Source organism: Rhinoderma darwinii, chromosome 1 (assembly GCF_050947455.1).
Source record: "Rhinoderma darwinii isolate aRhiDar2 chromosome 1, aRhiDar2.hap1, whole genome shotgun sequence".
Classification (NCBI taxonomy): domain Eukaryota; kingdom Metazoa; phylum Chordata; class Amphibia; order Anura; family Rhinodermatidae; genus Rhinoderma; species Rhinoderma darwinii.
The window spans coordinates 341,392,084-341,410,640 of record NC_134687.1 but is presented as its reverse complement, the minus strand read 5'-3'; the positions used below and the strand labels follow the sequence as shown (position 1 = coordinate 341,410,640).

Below are 18,557 nucleotides of genomic sequence, written 5' to 3'. Positions count from 1 at the left end.
GGACCACTGAGCAACAGACCAGTCCTTTTTCTCCTTAGCCCAGGTAAGATGCTTCTGATGTGGTGTCTGGGTCATGAGTGGCTTGACACAAGAAATGCGACAGGTGTAGCCCATGTCCTGGATACGTCTGTATGTGGTGGCTCTTGAAGCACTGACTCCAGCTGCAATCCACTCCTCGTGAATTTTCTGCAGATTCTTGAATGGCCTTTTCTTGATAATCCTTTCAAGGCTGCGGTTATCCCTGTTGCTTGTGCACCTTTTTCTACCACACTTTTTCCTTCCTCTCAATGTTCCATTAATATGCTTGGATTCAGCACTCTGAACAGCCAGCTTCATTAGCAATGTCCTCTTGTGGCGTACCTTCCTTGTGGAGAATGTCAATGACTGTCTTCTGGACAACGGTCAAGTCGGCAGTCTTCCCCAAGATTGTGTAGCCTACTGAACCAGACTGTTGGACCATTTAAAGTCTTAGTACACCTTTGCAGGTGTTTTGTGTTGATTAGCTGATTAGAGTGACACACCAGGAGTCTACAATCTTCAACTTTTACCCAATATTCTAATTTTCTGAGAGACAAAATTTGGGGTTTTCATTAACTGCCATAATCTTCAACATTAAAAGAAAAAAAATGCTGGAAATAGATCACTGTGTGTAATGAATCTATATAATCTGAGTTTCACTTTTTGAATTGAATTACTGAAATAAATTAACTTTTTGATATTCTAATTCATTGAGAAGGACTAGTGTGTATGTATGTGTGTGTATGTGTGTGTGTATGTGTATATATATATATATATATATATGTATGTATGTATGTATGTATGTATGTGTATATATATATATATATATATGCAACAGGAAGGTTTTGATGGAGTCCTCTTCCAGTGATGCCACGTATTCCCTTTAGGCCTTATTCACACGAACGTGTTTTACATCCACGATTCGCACGTGACAAATCACGTGCGTCGCACGGACCTATGTTAGTGAATGGGGCCGTTCAGACAATCCGTGATTTTCACGCAGCGTGTGTCCGCTGCATAAAACTCACGACATGTCCTATACTTAGCCGTTTTTTACGCATCACGCACCCATTGAAGTCGCGCAACAGTAGATAAAGAAATGAAGGAAAAAATAAAAGCACTTCCTTTATTTATTTTTCTAAACTTCAAAACCGCGTGTCATAAGCATGGCATATGCGTGAAATCACGCAGCCAGCACTGATGACACACGGAAGTGCAACGCGCGTAAAACGCACACGTTCTTGTGAATAAGACCTAATCCTCATACAATCTCTCTTCTCCGTTCACTCTTCCTTCTTCCTCACCCCCGAATATCACTCCCAGAATCTTAATTTTACCTATAACACTCTTGAATGTTTCTGGAAATAGATTGGCATGATCACAAACCCACAATGCTTCACTTTTGTCCATGTTTACCGCTAAGTTAGGCCCTGTTCACACGGCATGTATTTGACGCGTTTTTCTGTGTGTAAAACACACCGAACAACGTGTCATAAAACACATGGTTTAAAGAGGCTCTGTCACCACATTTTAAGTGGCCTATCTTCTACATAATGTGATCGGCGCTGTAATGTAGCAGTGTTTGTTTTTTTTATTTAGAAAAATTATCAATTTTCACAGTTATGACCTATTTTAGATTTTATGCTAATAAATCTTTAAGCTTTAAGCTGTCATTTACAGCGTGATATTGCGAGATCACGCTTGCTGTCATTAAGTCTCACACAAACGTTACCAAAGTGTCGGGATTGTGAATAGACATCCCGTCCTGGCTGGAAGCAATGTCTATTCACTCTCAAGACACTTCAGTAACGTTAATGTGTGAGTATGTAACTGTACATATTGATCTAGCATGATTACATGCTGATTACATGAATGGAGAGAAGTGTATGACGCTGATTGGTCAGCGTCATACTCTTCTCTCCACAACGCCCACTTGGTAAAAAAGTTAAAACAAGCCTAGAAGAAAGACATTCGCATAAATCTAAAATAGGTCATAACTTAGTCAAAATTGACAGATTTTCTAAATAAAAAAACACGGTTATCTACATTACAGCGCCTATCACATTATGTAGAAGATAGGCCACTTATAATGTGGTGACAGAGCCTATTTAAGCTTCCCTTTGACATGCATACAACGTGTTTTTTTTTATTGCGCGTGTTTAAAAAAACTAGTCACGTAAAAAAAAGTTTCAGGTAAATTCTTTGGCGTGTAAAACATGCCGAAAATGTGCCTAATTAACATAGTCAATGGGAGTTGTAATTACGTGGCAAAAAAAAGTGCTAAAAGCGCGTGTAGTTTGAAAAGCGCTAGCGTTTTTGACACGTTAAAATATCAGGATTTTTCTAGCGCCGTGTGAACAAGGCCTTAGTGACCTGTGCATATGCAGTTATTTACTGCTGCAAGGCCTCAAAACTGTCTGGAGATGGTCAGAAAAGTTACATCATCCGCATAAGCGCATAGTTTTACCTCCTCCACCTGACTGCTTAGCTGGAAATTTAGCCCTTGTACATTCTGCAGACTCCTCAGAAAAGAGTCTTCTAAGGGTCCTTTTACACTGGCCAATATTGGTCGTAAAAACAAGCACCGATCATCGAGACTGCTCGTTAAATACCGCTCGTTTGCTCCGTTAGCAAGGAGCAATCTATGGGGACTATTGATTGTTACTACGATCATTCGTCTCCATTAATTTGTGTCATGTCAATAGCACATCTCCCTGTTCACACAGTTAGATGTGCTGCCGACAACGATAATATTTATTGCTGCATAAATGACACGATCAGCTGATGAATGAGCGTTTGCCTGATAACTGGCCCCTGTAAAAGAGCCTTAAGCTGAATACATATAGCAAGGGACTGAGGACAACCTTGCCGCACCCTAGACAGGATTTTTATGGGACCTGACAAATGGCCATTTACTAATGGCATAGTCTGTATCCAGCCAGTATACAAAGGGTTCAGGTATCTAATATTCTAGTAATATGCTGTATAAATATCTATGGTGGACACAATATATGCTCGCACAGTCTGTGATTTACTGTAAGCCACCACCTCTCTGACCAGCAGTAAGCAGTCTTCTATAGAGCGACCCTTCACACCACATGTCTGATTGGAAATGATGAGTTCATCCGCCACTGCACTCAGTCTATGAAACAATACTTTGGCCAATATCTTATAATGTACATTTAACCGCTTCCCGACTGCCCACAGTAAATTCACGTCCGCGCTTTCTGGTCTCTGTGCAGCGCCGACGTGAATTCACGGTGGTTGTTAAAAGCGCGATCGGGTGTCTGAGTAGCGCTGACACCCGGATCGCGCTGTTAACACTGGCCTCTGGTCCTGGAGACATGAACGGGACCTTATTGGTTCAGGTCCCGATCATCTGATCGCAGGGAAAGTTTGTTGTAGCAACCAACTGGAAGGTTTGTTGCTACAGCAAACTTTTCCGGGGATCGATTGCGGGTGCTGCCGTTGGTTGTCATGGCAAAACCGGAGGCCTACAACAATATGAAAACGTTAAAGTACACATATTTAGTATCTCCGCATTCGTAGCGACCCAAGCTATAAAAATATAATGTTATATTCCCCGCACGGTGAACAGCGCAAAATTTTTTAAAAAAAAAAGAATGGCAGAATAATTTTTGGGGTAAAAACTGATCAAGTCTCATTTGCCCCAAAATAGTACCAATAAAAATACAACCCGTCCTGCAAAAAAACAAGCCCTTCCACAGCTTTTTTGACTGAAAAATAAAAAAGTTATGGCTCTCAGAATGTGGTGACACAAAAAAATGAATTTTATAGAAAAGTGATTTTTTTTTTTCGCAAACGCCACAAAACATTAAAAAACTGTATACATATGGTATTGCCGTAATCGTATCGACCTGCAGAATATAGTAAAATGTCATTTATAGCGCACGGTGAGCACTGTAAAAAAAAAAAAATAATAAATAAAAAAAGGGGAAAAAACTATTCAGAATGTTTTTTTTAGTAAAAAATTTTTTGCTTGCCAAAAAGTCAAATAAAGAGTGATCAGAAAAATCACATGTACCAATGAAAACTACAGATTGTAACGCAACAAATAAGCCCTCACACAGCTCCGGTGGAGAAAAAATAGAAAAGTTCTCTCAGAATATAGCGACAGAAATTGTACAGAGCGTTCCAAAAGCAGATAAGATTGGGCGCCATTTATCAGTGCGACACTGACCACATATCTATGAATTATTTATTTACCGCATTATTATACCCTCTTATTATGCCCTGATGTTCTCCGCACAGAATACATATGCCCCCACATTATAAACTGAAATACCAGCAAACCCCAAACAGAATAACTACCAAGCAAGACCTGCGCTCCAAAAGTCAAATGGCGCTCCCTCGCTTCTACACCCTACAGCATGCCCAAACAGCAGTTTACGTCCACATGTATGACATTTTATACCCGGGAAAATCCGCTTAACATTATATGAGGTATTTGTCTTCAGTGGCAAAAACTGGGCACAACATATTGTGCATTAAAATGGCATATCAGTGGAAAATGTTAATTTTCACTTTGCACCATCCGCTGCGCATTAACCCCTTCATGCACCACGACTTATTAGCATGTCGAGGTGCGTGGGGTTATATATGGAGCGGGCTCATGCGCAGAGCTCGCTCCATATGCTGCAGGTGTCGGTTGTGTATTACAGCTGACACCCGGGACTAACGGACAGCAGCAGCGATCGCGCTGTTACAGGAGCCTGTAAAAATGACATACTGCAATACATTAGTGTACACTAATGATCGCTGGTTTAAGTCCCCTAGGGGGACTAATAGTGTGTAAAAAAAAAAAAAAAAAAGTTAATTAAATTAATTATATATATTTTTCACTAATAATAACTTTAAAGTCCAAAAAAAAAAACCTTTCCCATTTTTCCTCTAAAGCAATGTAAAAAATAAACAACATTACTATTGCTGCATCCGTAAAAGTCCGAACTATTACAATATACTATTATTTAACTTGCACAGTGAACGCTGTAAAAAATAAAGAATTTAAACCGCCATTTTTGGTGACCTTAGCTTTTAAAAAAAATTTGATAAAACGTGCAAAAAGTTGTATGTACCAATAAAAACTACAGCTCGTCCCACAAAAAATAAGCCCTCACACCACTCAATCGATGAAAAAATAAAAAAAGTTATGGCTCTCGGAATGTGGTGAAACCAAATTTTTATTTTTTTTTTAACAAATAATTTTTACTTTCTAAAAGTAGTCAAATATAAAAAAACGGTATAAATTTGGTATCCCCTTAATCGCATTAAGTCTCACAAAAAATGTAAGTTGTCGTTTTTACCACACACGGTAAAAGCCGTAAAAATGAAACCCAAAAAACAATGGAGGAATCGCAGCTTTTTCCAATTTCAGCCTGCAAGGAATTTTATTTTCAGTTTCCCAGTACATTAAATGGTGTCACTAGAAACTACAACTCCTCCCGCAAAAATAAAGCCCTCACACCACTCTACTGACGGAAAAATAAAAAAAGTTATGGCTCTTGGAATGCGCGAAGGGAAAAACTAAAATAAAAAGGCAAAAAAAGGATCAGTCCTGAAAGGCTTAATAAATTATTTTTTTTTTCATATGTAATTTTTTTGTATTGATTTTATACAAACAATAAAAACATAATTGGAGGAAGATGTGTCCCCTTTATAAGCAGAACAAATTAGGGCACAGCCCAAACATAAGGGTGAACATCACCACCCGTATACAGCGTAAGATACGACAGCAAACTGAATAAACATAATGGCAAGAAGCATTACTTGAAAAAGAAATTAATAATAAAAATACAAATACAACAATTCAGCCTCCTATACAGCCTAAAATGCAGTGGAAATAGTTGGTAAGCATATTCAAAGGAAGCAAATGACCACACAAGACGGATGCAAAAAAGGAAGGAAAAGATAGAAAGGAAGACAAACAAGGACAGAGGAGAGACAGGGGAAGTACATGGTGAACCTAGACTCCAGTTCCGGATCTATCATGGATAAAGAAGAGGAAGCAGCTACGTACCTGGCATATATGTGATCGAAGCAAGTAAATCCCCACTCACCCGTATGTAGACCCCACTCAGAGGAAGTCTCATGGAAGAGGATATGCATTCTGTCTCAAGTCACTGCAGTTCAGGTGGTGGAAGAGGAGAAGAACGTGAGCCACTGAGACCAAGTGTCTCTGTATCTCAAAGAATCAGCCGAGGAATGAGCCAGAAGGTGCTCCATACGCTGTATTAAAGCAATCTCCTGAAACCACTCATCTAGCAGAAAAAGGGACAGCCGTTTTCCACTTGCGGGGGATAACCGATTTGGCAGGTTGGAGAAGGTGTCTAATTAGGGAGCGTTTGTAAATGGGTAGTGGCATGGGGTACATAAATAAAAGGGTCGCATCGGGAGAACTAGGGACCGAGAACCTAGTGACTTCCAAAATAATTTTAAGAACGGTCTCCCAAAAACTCTGCAAGGAGGAGCAACACCACCAAATACCACAGTGCCAACATGTGTCAAGTACAGACGGGTACCATTTATGCAAGGCAGTGGGGACCCGATATCACCTAAAGACAAATTTGTAGCTAGTTTCCTGCGCTCGTACGGCTATCGAGGCCCTCTGGGAAAGGGAAAAACAATGTCTCCATTGCGCATCCGAGAATGTTGTGTTCAGCTCAGCCTCCCACCCCCTACAAAAGGATGGGGGACTAGGGGATTGCTGGGTGAGGAGTAGTTTATAAAGTGTGGAGATGGCGTGTGTAGGGGACACCGTGGAGACACATAAGCGATCAAAGTCTGTAAGCTGCCGGTGAAGGTGAGCCTGGCGCTTAGTGACACACTAAAAATGTTTGAACTGTGAATGTTCAAACATGTGACGCGGTGAAGGCGTATCAGCCGGACAGATCGTGGACAATGGGAGTAGAGAGGAGTCAGATAGAACCTGAGTGATGTACATGGGGTTGGTGGAAGACTTGCACAGGGAGCGAGGAAAAGGACAGATCAATCTCCAGCTTCTTACAGAAAGCTCTCCAAAACAATGAAACAAATTGTACCCCTCTGTCAGAAACCATATTGACCGGAATCCCATGGAGATGCAGGATGTGTTTGACAAACAAGGTGGCTAACGTCTTGGCATTGGGTAGATCCTTGAGGGGTACAAAGTGGCACATCTTACTGAAGCGGTCTACTACAACCCACACCACCGACTTAACTTGGGATGGAGGCAGACCGGTGAAAAAATCCATGGAGATATGGGTCCAAGGTCTCTGGGGAATGGGCAAAGAACAAAGTAAGCCCGCAGGTCAGGACCTGGGAGTCTTGGACCTAGCACAAATTTCACAAGCGGCGACGTAGGCCTTAACGTCTTTAAGCAACCCAGGCCACCAATAGGTTCTAGAAATTAGGTGCTTGGTACCCAGGATGCCTGGATGGCCAGATAGTTCGGAGTCATGATTCTCCCTGAGCAGCCTTAGCCGGAATTGCAGGGGAACATACAACTTGTTCTCAGGAAGGTTCTCGGGAGCAGAACCTTGATCAGCCGCAATTTCGGAGACTGAGTCAGAACCAACAGAGGATATGATTATACCTGGGGGCAAAATACAAGCGGGATCGTCCTCAGGAGGAGGGCTGGCCATGAAGCTACGCGACAAAGCATCAGCTTTAATATTTTTTGACCCAGCCCTATAGGTAACCACAAAGTTGAATCTCGTAAAAAATAACGCCCATCGAGCTTGTCTCGGGTTTAGCCTCCGGGCAGATTCTAGGAAAACCGATTCTTGTGGTCAGTAAGGACCATTACCTGGTGCCTAGCCCCCTCCAGGAAGTGGTGCCACTCTTCAAATGCCCATTTAATGGCTAAGAGTTCGCGGTTGCCAACGTCATATTTTCTCTCAGTGGAGGAGAACTTCCTGGAGAAGTAGGCACAGGGACGGAGATGGGTGAGGGACCTGGTACCCTGGGACAAGACAGCACCTACTCCCACCTCGGAGGCGTCAACCTCCACGATGAATGGCTCCATTTGGTTAGGCCGAATCGGCACTGGGGCAAAGACAAAGCACCTCTTAAGGATCTCAAAAGCCTGGACCGCCTCCGGAGGCCAGTGGAGGAGATCAGCACCTTTACGAGTGAGGTCCGTAAGAGGCTTAGCGATGACCGAGAAGTTAGCAATAAATCTCCTGTAATAATTAGCAAACCCCAGGAAACACTGTAAGGCCTTCAGGGAGGCAGGGCGGACCCATTCTGCCACAGCCTGAACCTTGGCAGGGTCCATGCGGAATTCGTTAGACGTGAGGATTTGACACAAAAATGGTATCTCCTGCACCCCAAACACACATTTTTCGGTTTTTGCTAAGAGTGTTTTTCTGAAGGACCTGGAGCACCTTCCTGACATGCTCAATGTGGGAGGACCAGTCCTTGGAAAACACAAGTATATCATCAAGGTACACTGCAAGAAATACCCCCAGGTAGTCTCATAAAATCTCATTTATGAAATTCTGGAAGACCGCGGGAGCATTACACAACCCAAAGGGCTTGACAAGATATTCGAAATGACCTTCGGGTGTATTAAACGCAGTCTTCCACTCATCCCTTTCTCTGATCCGGATAAGGTTATAAGCCCCCCGAAGATCAAACTTAGAGAACCATTGGGCCCCCTGAACCTGATTGAAGAGATCAGGAATCAAAGGAAGGGGATATTGGTTCCTTACAGTGATCTTATTTAAATTTCGGTAATCGATGCACGGCCTAAGACCACCATCCTTCTTCCCTACGAAGAAGCCAGCACCTGCCGGAGAAGTAGAGGGGCGAATGTTACCCTTGGCCATGCTTTCCTGGATATATTCTCTCATGGCTTCACGTGCAGAACAAGAGAGATTAAATATCCTACCTTTAGAGAGCTTAGCTCCTGGTACCAAATCGATTCCGCAATCGTACTCTCTATGAGGAGGTAACTCTTTGGAGGCCCTTTTAGAAAAGACATCAGTGAAGTCCTGAATAAACTCAGGTAGAGTGTTCACCTCCTCAACGAGAGAAACCCAAATTAATAGAAAAATATGACGTCGTGCATTCATTACCCCATTTAGTAAGATCACCAGTATTCCAGTTAAAAGTGGGATTATGCGTCTGCAACCAAGGAAGGCAACCTAAAATCAAATCGGACGATAACCCCTGCATCACGAACACAGAACACTTCTCCAAATGAATGGAGCCAACAATAAGTTCAAAAACGGGTATGCTGCATAAAATAACCATTAGCAAGCGGAGTGGAGTCTATACCCACTACCGGGACAGGTTTAGGCAAATCAATTAATGACATAGCTAGAGACATTACAAATTCCACAGACATAATATTAGCAGCAGACCCTGAATCCACGAAGGCACTGCCGGTGGCAGACCTTCCATCAAAAGAGACCTGAAAGGGAAGCAAGATTTTATTAGGCTTCATATTTACGGGAAATACCTGTGCGCCCAAGCGACCTCCCCGATGGTCACTTAGGCGCGGAAGTTTGCCGGCTGCTTATTCTTGCGCCTGATTCAGGAGTTCAATTGATGCTTGTCATCCCCACAGTAGAAGCAGAGACCATTCTTCCTGCGGAAATCTCTACGTTGTTGGGGAGACACGGAGGCCCCGAGTTGCATCTGTTCATCTGAGTTCTCCGTGGAAGAACGAATCAACGGAACCTCTGGAGCCATCATAGGGGAGCCAGAGGTGAAGGCACCAGAACGTTCAAGTCGTCGTTCCCTGAGACGTCGGTCAAGACGTACCGCTAAAGCCATAGCCTGATCTAGAGAGTCAGAAGAGGGATAGCTAACTAATAGGTCTTTCAGGGCGTTCGACAGACCCAATCTAAACTGGCACCTCAAGGCAGGGTCATTCCACCGAGAAGCTACACACCACTTCCTAAAGTCAGAACAGTACTCCTCAACGGGTCTCTTACCCTGATGTAAGGTCACCAGCTGACTCTCGGCAAAGGCAGTCTTTTCAGTCTCGTCATAGATGAGCCCAAGAGCAGAAAAAATAAGGTCAACAGAAGAAAGTTCAGGGGCGTCAGGAGCCAAGGAGAAGGCCCATTCCTGGGGGTCGTCCTGGAGCTGGGACCTAATTATACCCACTTGCTGGCTCTCAGAACCTGAGGAGTGGGGTCTTAATCAGAAATAGAGTCTACAACTCTCCCGAAAAAAGAGAAAAGTCTTCCGGTCCCCTGAGAACCGGTCAGGCAACTTGAGGTGGGGTTCAAGAGGTGAGGTGAAGGGCACTACCTGGGTAGCATTACGCTGGTTGAATCTCTGAGCCAGGTCTTGAACCTGTAGGGAGAGACCCTGCATTTGCTGAGCCAGGGCCCCAAGTAGGTCCATAGTAGAGTCAGGGACCAGGGTAGGAAAAGGTAAATGGCCTGTGATTATGTAATGAATCGGGGTAGGGAGACGGACAGGTGAGCCCTTATCTACCCGCAACTCAGTCCCTGCCTACTTGCACGGCCCGTCTTAAGTGACCTATAAGCTCCCCAGCGTATAATAACATAAAGGTACACCGCTATTATAGACAAATTGAAAATAGAGGGGAAGGCATGTTAGAACAGAAAGAAAAATGATACCTAAGGCAGAATGCAAATAAGATGACCCACTTTAAGCAGGAGCGAAAGAGGATGTTCAGGAACTAAACAATCAATGACATGTAGCGAAATAAGTCCTGGAAGTCATAAACTGGATCGTACACCACAGACCCTCAAGCTGAACGGGGCTGGATCTCTGGGCGGTGTAGGCTCCCTATCACGTCCGCACCCAGACCATCTTATGGGAGGCAGGAGGCGGATGCGAAGGAGGGCGACCCATATGAGAGCCTCTGCCAGCAGAAGACAACAGTGAGGGCCGTTCTTGTATAGTAAAGGGAGGAAGGCTTAGGTCCCACAGGAAATCCGGTAGGTCACTCTGAGCTCTCATAGTATAGGTATGTCCTTCTTGTCTGACCATTAGGGTAAAGGGGAATCCCCATCTATAGATGATGCCTCGATTCCGAAGTATCACCAGATGGGGTTTGAGCGCTGCGGATTCAGCGGGTGCAGGGCTCTATGAGCACAATCAACTTCTTTATGTGTATTCGTTGAATGACCCAGTAGGTTGTTGAAGATGGTAGACCGTGTAGTGAAAAGATCCGATGCACTACATCATCCAGATGTTGTTGCAGAGCAAACCGTTGAGCAGAATGTTGTTGCAGAGTGGATTGTACAGTTGCAATCGAAGTGTCAGTGACCCGGTCATGGGCGAGAGTATCCACCCTTGTAGAAAGGGAAGAAAGTTCAGCACGAAACTGGGTAAACTCTATTTTACATTCGTCCACAATTTGCTTGGCAAAGGAAGACATATCAGCCCTAGTGGGTAACGTTTGAACCATCTTACGAATATCCGAGAGTGTGGACGGTCTATTTTCGCAGACCGGTACAGATGAGGCGTCTGGATGACTTAATCTGAAAACATCCGGAATACCGTCCTGGTCGTGAGCAGAGTCCAGAACAGGATGACTGAGAGAGAGGGTATGGGATCCCTGGGCGGAGACAGATGATGTGGACATAGGCCAATGGTGCGGGGGAGACCGCTGGAACTGTAAGGGCAGAGTGGACAGCCGGACATGAGGTGGGCCACCCCAGCAAGAGCCCGTGGACCACACCGTGGCGACCCCCAGGGGCATGTGGCCATGCAGGGGCACATGGGCCTGTGACCCAGAGGGTGCAACATTGGGCACGGGAACATGACTTCTGTATTCGCTGTTCTCTGTCCCCCGTTGAGGAAGGAGTAAAGGTGGTGCATCCTGGCATGGAGCAGAGGGAGGCTGAGGCCGATTAACCAGACCATAGTCAACGGGCCCTGCGTCTGCCATTGCAGGAAATTCCAATCCCGTAGCAGGCGGAAGGGTTAATTCATTTCTAATGAAAAACCATTTATGACCACATGTGGGGTATAGCCGTACATGGGAGAATTGCTTTACAAATGTTGGGGTGCTTTTTCTCCTTTATCCTTTTTGAAAATGAAAAAAATGCAACATTTCTGTGGAAAAATTTTTATTCATTTTCACGGCCTAATTCTAATAAATTCTGCTAAAGACCTGTGGGGTCCAAATGCTCACTATACCCCTAGATAGATTCCGAATGGTGTAACTTTTGGGGTGTTTCCACTATTTTGGTACCTTAGGGGCTTTGCAAATGCGACATGACACCCAAAAACTATTCCAGCTAAATTTGAGCTTCAAAAGCCAAATATTGCTCCTTCCCTTCTGAGTGCTGCCGTGGGTCCAAACAGCAATTTATTATCACATCTGGTGTATTGTCATAATCGGGAGAAATAGCTTTACAAGTTTGGGGGTGCTTTTTATTCTTTATTCCTTGTAAAAATTACAATTTTGTTTTATATTTTTTTCAGAAAAAAAGTAGATTTGCTATATTTATTGGAAATGAAAAAGACCTGTGGGGTCAAGATGCTAACTATACCACTAGATAAATTCCTTGAGGTGTGTAGTTTCCAAAACCATGTCACTTTTGGGGAGTTTCCACTGTTTTGGCACCACAAGACCTCTTCAAACCAGACATGGTGCCTAATATATATTCTAAAAAAAGGAGGCCCCAAAATCCTCAAGGTGCTCCTTTTGCTTTTGAGGCCGATGTTTCAGTCCATTACCAGACTAGAGCCACATGTATGATATTTCTAAAAACTGCAGAATCTGGGCAATAAATATTGATTTGCGTTTCTCTGGTAAAACCTTCTGTGTTAAAGAAAGAAATGTATTACAAATGAATTTCGGCAAAAAAAATATGAAATGTTAAATACTTTTGTGTCAAAAAAGACAAAAGTATAATAGGTATGATACCTTTATTGGCTAACCATAAAAGTTCTATATGCAAGCTTTCAGAGCACAGAGGCCCCTTCTTCAGGCAGTTTACAAATGAATGACTTAGAAAAAAGCATAAAATTCGTAAATTTCCCTTCTACTTTGCTTTAATTCCTGTGAAACGCCTAAAGGGTTAAGAAATTTTCTGAATGCGGTTTTAAATACTTTGAGGGGTGCAGTTTTTAAATTTGGGTTATTTATGGGGTCTTTCTAGTACATAAGGCCCTCAAAGCCACTTCTGAAATGAACTGGTCCTTGAAAAATAGCCTTTTGAAATGCTCTTGAAAATGAGAAATTGCTGCTAAAGTTCTAAGCCTTGTAAAGTCCTATAAAAATGAAATAATGTTTAAAAAACTATGCAAATATAAAGTAGACATATGGAATATGTGAAATAGTAACTATTTTGTGAGTTATTGCTATCTGTTTTACAAGCAGATACATTTAAAATGAGAAAAATCTTTATTTTAGCAAATTTTCTTAAAATGTTGGTGTTTTTCAGAAATAAGCAATGAATTTATTGACCAAATTTTTCCACTAACATAAAGTACAATATGTCAAGAGAAAACAAATTCAGAATCGCTTGGATAGGCAAAAGCATTCCAGAGTTGTTATCACATAAAATGACATGTTCGATTTGAAAAAATGGGGCTGGTCCTGAAGGCCAAAATGAGCTCGGTCCTGAAAGGGTTAAAAGAGAAAAAGGTCTCCAATTCTTTAATTCTTCCGCATTTACTTTTATTGCTAAAGGGACTCAAATGGAAACAGCTTGCGAGTCCGTGTGTTTCCCGGATGTTTTAATTTTTTTTATAGAATTCACTGGTCAGTCTGTCCAGCCCGGAACTTTTCTTTTGTTGTTCGGGGAAGCGACACTCCTCTTGACCTCATCTACTGTAATAGGCATAGTGAGTTTTTCTGCAATTTAGGCGGCAAACATTATTCAGATAGTTGGTGTTACCACTCATTAATCAAATTTTCTCTAAATATATCTCATATTAAAAATGAATGATTTTCTTCAGATTGTCCTTATCACCATATTCTACCCTATGTTCATCAAGTAGACTGGTCATAAGCTTTTTATTTACTCTTTTTTTTTTTTTTTTTTTTCCATGCAATGAAGGGGTCAGGGGTATGTGTGCCCCAACTTTTGAACTGTCCTTCAGCCTTTAAACCCTTAATGACTTGTCATGCGGCAGTTACGTCCTTGCAGCTAATGACACAGCGCAACATCCCGTAACTGTACGTGACCGTTATTGAGCGGCCTCAGAAGCTAAGCCCGCGCCATCACCAGTGGGTGTCCGCTATATATCACAGCTGACACCTTGCTGTAACGGCGAGAACCGGAACTAGCCTCTGATCCGGCTGATTAGCCCCTTAGATGCCGCGGTCAAAAGCGACCACAGCATCTAGGTGGCTTTTAGCCGATCGTCACCCCCGTGATGCGATCGCGGGGGTGCAGATGGTTGCTATGGCATGACCGAACAATGACCTCCTGGTCTGCCAAGTACGGAAGCCTAATAGGCTTGCTGTCAGAGTGGCACTGACAGCTCTAATCATTGCACTGCGTAGGTAGTGCAATGTATTAGAATCAAGATCAGTGATGCAGGCTTTCAAGTCCCCTAGTGGGACAAAAAAAAAAACGTTAAAGTAAATCGTTCAAAAGAATAAAAATAAAAGTTTTGAGTTGAAAAAAACAATAACCGCCTTTTTTTCCCCATAATAAGCCTTTTATTATAGGGGAAAAAAATAAAACCTTAAAAAAAGTACACCTGTGTGGTATTGCCGCGTTGTAAAACTGTCACAGTATTTTCTCGCTCAGAGTCTGTTTGGTATAATTTTGCATAAAGATCCTAAGTTAGCTCTCCTCCACCTTAAACCCTCTGATCTAACGCATGCACAATTTCAATTGTTTTCTTACATCCTATTGGCTGCCAAAATGACTATTGCCCACTCCTGGAAAAAGCAGTCAGTAATTTTTGCAGGTGTCAAAACCAGAATGGACCAAATATTTATAAACGAAAAACTCACAAGTATTTTATTGGATAGGATTGCCAGATTCGAGTTGCTTTGGCTGCCCTGGATCAATTACGCCTACTCTCACCTACCTGGTGCCATGATCACCGCCTTTTGACAATTTGCTAATGATTTTTCTCTAGATCTCTGGCCGACCACACCTTTACCTTTCCCTGTCTTTTTGTTCCCCTCTTTCCATTCCCTCTTTCCACTTCTCAATTTTGTTTCCTCTTTTTACATGCTCTTATCAACACCGTCCTGACTGTTTGACATACTGCCTAGTACATTTCTGTATCAGTTGCGATATATTATATATTGTGTATCTCCCCCCTTTTTTTTTTTGTGTATGTTTATGCAATATATTTCCTTACTTTGTTGAAAAAACTCAATAAAACTTGTTGAAAAGAAAACTGTCACAGTATTTAACCCACAGTAAACACCTTAAAAAAAAAAAAAGGTTTTTTGGAAATGTTTTTTTCTGGTCAACACCCCTCCCAAAACATAGAATAAAAAGTATTTAAAAAGTTGCCTGTGCCTAATAATAAAAACTACAACCTGTCCCGCAAAAAACAAGCCCTTACACAGCTCTTTTGGAGGGAAAAATAAAATAGTTATGTCTCTTAGAATATGACTGAAATAAATAATTTAAAAAAAAAAATTATTTTATTGTGCAAACGTTGTAAAACATAAAAAATACACTATAAACATATGGTATCACTGTAATTGTATTGACCTACAGAATAAAGTGAATATGTCAGTTAAAGCCCATGGTGAAAACAGTAAAAATAAAAAAGTTAAAATTGCTGGTTTTTGGTCACCTTGCTTGCCAAATAAAGAAATAAAAAGTGATCAAAAAGTCACATGCACCCCAAAATAGTACCAATCAAAACTACAGATTGTCCCGCAAAAAATAAGCCCCAACACATCTCCGTTAAAAAAAAATAAATTCTGGCCTTCAGAATATGGCGACACAAAACGTGCAGAGTGTGTTCCAAAAGGGTAATAAGCTGCGTGACCGTACGCTCTGGCCATGGACTCCGCTGGTCAATTCAAAGGCTTGGCACCCTCCCAAGCCATGCAGGCGGACCTGCTGGATCTCCGAGCTAGGCAGGATCAGCTCCTTCTGGCAGTGGACTCTATGGCGCAGCAGCTAGGTACGCTAGTTGCTTCTCTTTCTGCCTCTATGCAAGTCCCTCAAGCCTATCCTCCTGGCAGTTCCTGTCCGGATCCTCGGTTCTCGCTGCCATTGCCATCTCTGTTCGATGGAGATGCCAGTGCATGTCGGGGGTTTCTGAACCAATGCCACATTCATTTTACCCTGCACTCTCGAGCATTTCCGTCGGACGGAGCGAAGATCACATTCATCATATCCCTCCTGACTGGCAAGGCCCTGGCATGGGCTAATCCTATCTGGGAACGTCAGGGACCCGAGACCCCAGATTTCCAGGGGTTCGTGCGACTGTTCCGAACTGTTTTTGAGGAGCCAGGGCGAGTTTCATCGGCAGCCACTGCCATCTTCAACCTTCGCCAAGAGGACACCTCCGTGGGTATACTATCCAGTTCCGGACTCTGGCTGGAGAGCTATCCTGGAACAATGAGGCCTTGGTGGCATCCTTTTGGCATGGCCTGTCGTCCGAGATCAAGGACGAACTGGCCGCTCGAGACCTGCCTCCTGCCTTGGACGACTTGATTCTGCTTGCCACTCGGGTAGACATAAGGCTGAGGGAGAGATCTCAGGAGCGTCGGCGCCCTAGACTGGCGCCCAACTTCCAGCAACCCCTCTTGCCTGCTTCTATTGCTTTGCCCGAGGTCCCGATGCAAGACTAAAATTATCGGTCCAGGAGAAACCGCGCAGGCGCACCACTGGACTTCGCTTATATTGTGGCCTCGCTGGCCATGTTGTGCGTCTGTGTCCTCACAAGCCAAAAAACCCCAGCGCCTAGGTTTGGTTGGAGAGACAACCCTGGGCATCAACCCATTGAATCAAGAACTCTCTTCCAAACTATTCATTCCTGTAACCATCATTGCTGGCGAGAAGTCCCATCCGGTCTCTGCCTATCTGGACTCCGGTTCTGCAGCCAACTTAATCTGCCAGGACCTTGTGGATCTTCTTCAGTTACCGACTATCCCGCTTGAAAGGCCGTTGATCGTTGCCTCGGTTGATGGACTGCCATTGCCTGACCCAGTTGTGTCCGTAATCAAGCCGTTGAGACTCCAAATGGGAGCCCTTCATGCTGAACTTATCTCCCTGTTTGTCCTGTCCAAGGCCGTCAACCCTGTGCTGCTGGGTTTGCCTTGGCTCCGTCTGCACGCCCCCGTCCTGGATTGGAACTCTGGAGAGGTTCTGCAGTGGGGTCCGAAGTGTCTTGACCGCTGTCTGGGCCATATCCAGTCGCCACAGCTTGCTCCTCTTCAGCATTTTGCAGGGTTGCCTCCTTGTTTCTCCATGTTCACCGATGTCTTCAACAAAAAGGAGGCTGAGACCTTGCCACCACACCGGGCATATGATTGTCTGATCGACCTGGTTCCTGAATCGTCGTCTCCTCGTGGTAGAGTGTACCCTCTCTCCTTGCCAGACCCAGTCCATGTCGGCCTACATTAAGGAGAACCTGGAGAGGGGTTTCATTAGTAAATCCTCATCCCCGGCCGGAGCGGGGTTCTTATTTGTTAAGAAAAAAGATGGATCGCTACGACCTTGCATTGACTATCAAGGCCTAAACCCGATCGGTGAAGAACAGGTACACTCTGCCTTTGATTTCTGAGCTGTTTGATCGCATACGGGGTGGGGGGGGCAAATTTTTTTCCTAAACTTGACCCGCGGGGGGCCTACAATCTGATCCGGATTCGTCGGGGTGACGAATGGAGGACTGCCTTTAATACTCGTGATGGGCACTACGAGTACTTAATTATGCCCTTCGGCCTGTGTAACACCCCCGCAGTATTTCAAGAATCTGTCAATGAAATTTTTCGTGATCTCCTTTATGTTTGTGTTGTGGTGTATCTCGATGACATTTTGATTTTTTTCCCCAGATCCAGTAACTCCTCAAAGTCATGTCCGCCAGGTGTTCCTCCGTCTAAGAGAGAATCGCCTTTATGCCAAGCTGGAGAAGTGTGTATTTGAGAAGAAGTCTCTATCCTTCCTGGGCTATATCATCCCCGATCAGGGCCTCAAGATGGACACCCAGAAGGTAAAGACTGTCCTGGAGTGGCCACGCCCCCAAGGCTTTAGGGCCATTCAACTTTGACTGCTCCTATCTCCACCCTCACTAAGAAGTGTATGAATGCCAAAATGTGGACTCCGGAGGCTGAAGCCACATTTGAATCCCTAAAAAAGCCTTCACGTCTTCCTCCATTCTATACCATCCTGATGTCTCCCTACAGTTTTCGTTAGAGGTGGACGCTTCCTCGGTTGGTTCATCAAGCTGGCTCTGCAGGAGTGGAGACGTCTACTGGGGGGGCGCGGTTCATCCTATCCTGATCTTCACAGGTCACAAGAATTTGACATACCTACAGACGGCCCAGCAGTTGAATCCTCATCAAGCCAAGTGCTCGTTCTTTGCTCGGTTCCTGTTCGAACTCCACTACCGACCTGCCGACAAGAATGTGAGGGCCGACGCCTTGTCTAGATCTTTTGAAACTGAGGACG

General features: G+C 43.8%; 1 protein-coding gene across 5 annotated transcripts in view; it reads left to right on the top strand.

Moving 5' to 3' along the window:
* The window catches only part of MLLT3 (MLLT3 super elongation complex subunit), a 270,826-nt gene that overhangs the window by 119,620 nt on the left and 132,649 nt on the right, over window positions 1-18,557 (top strand). The window lies entirely within an intron of this gene.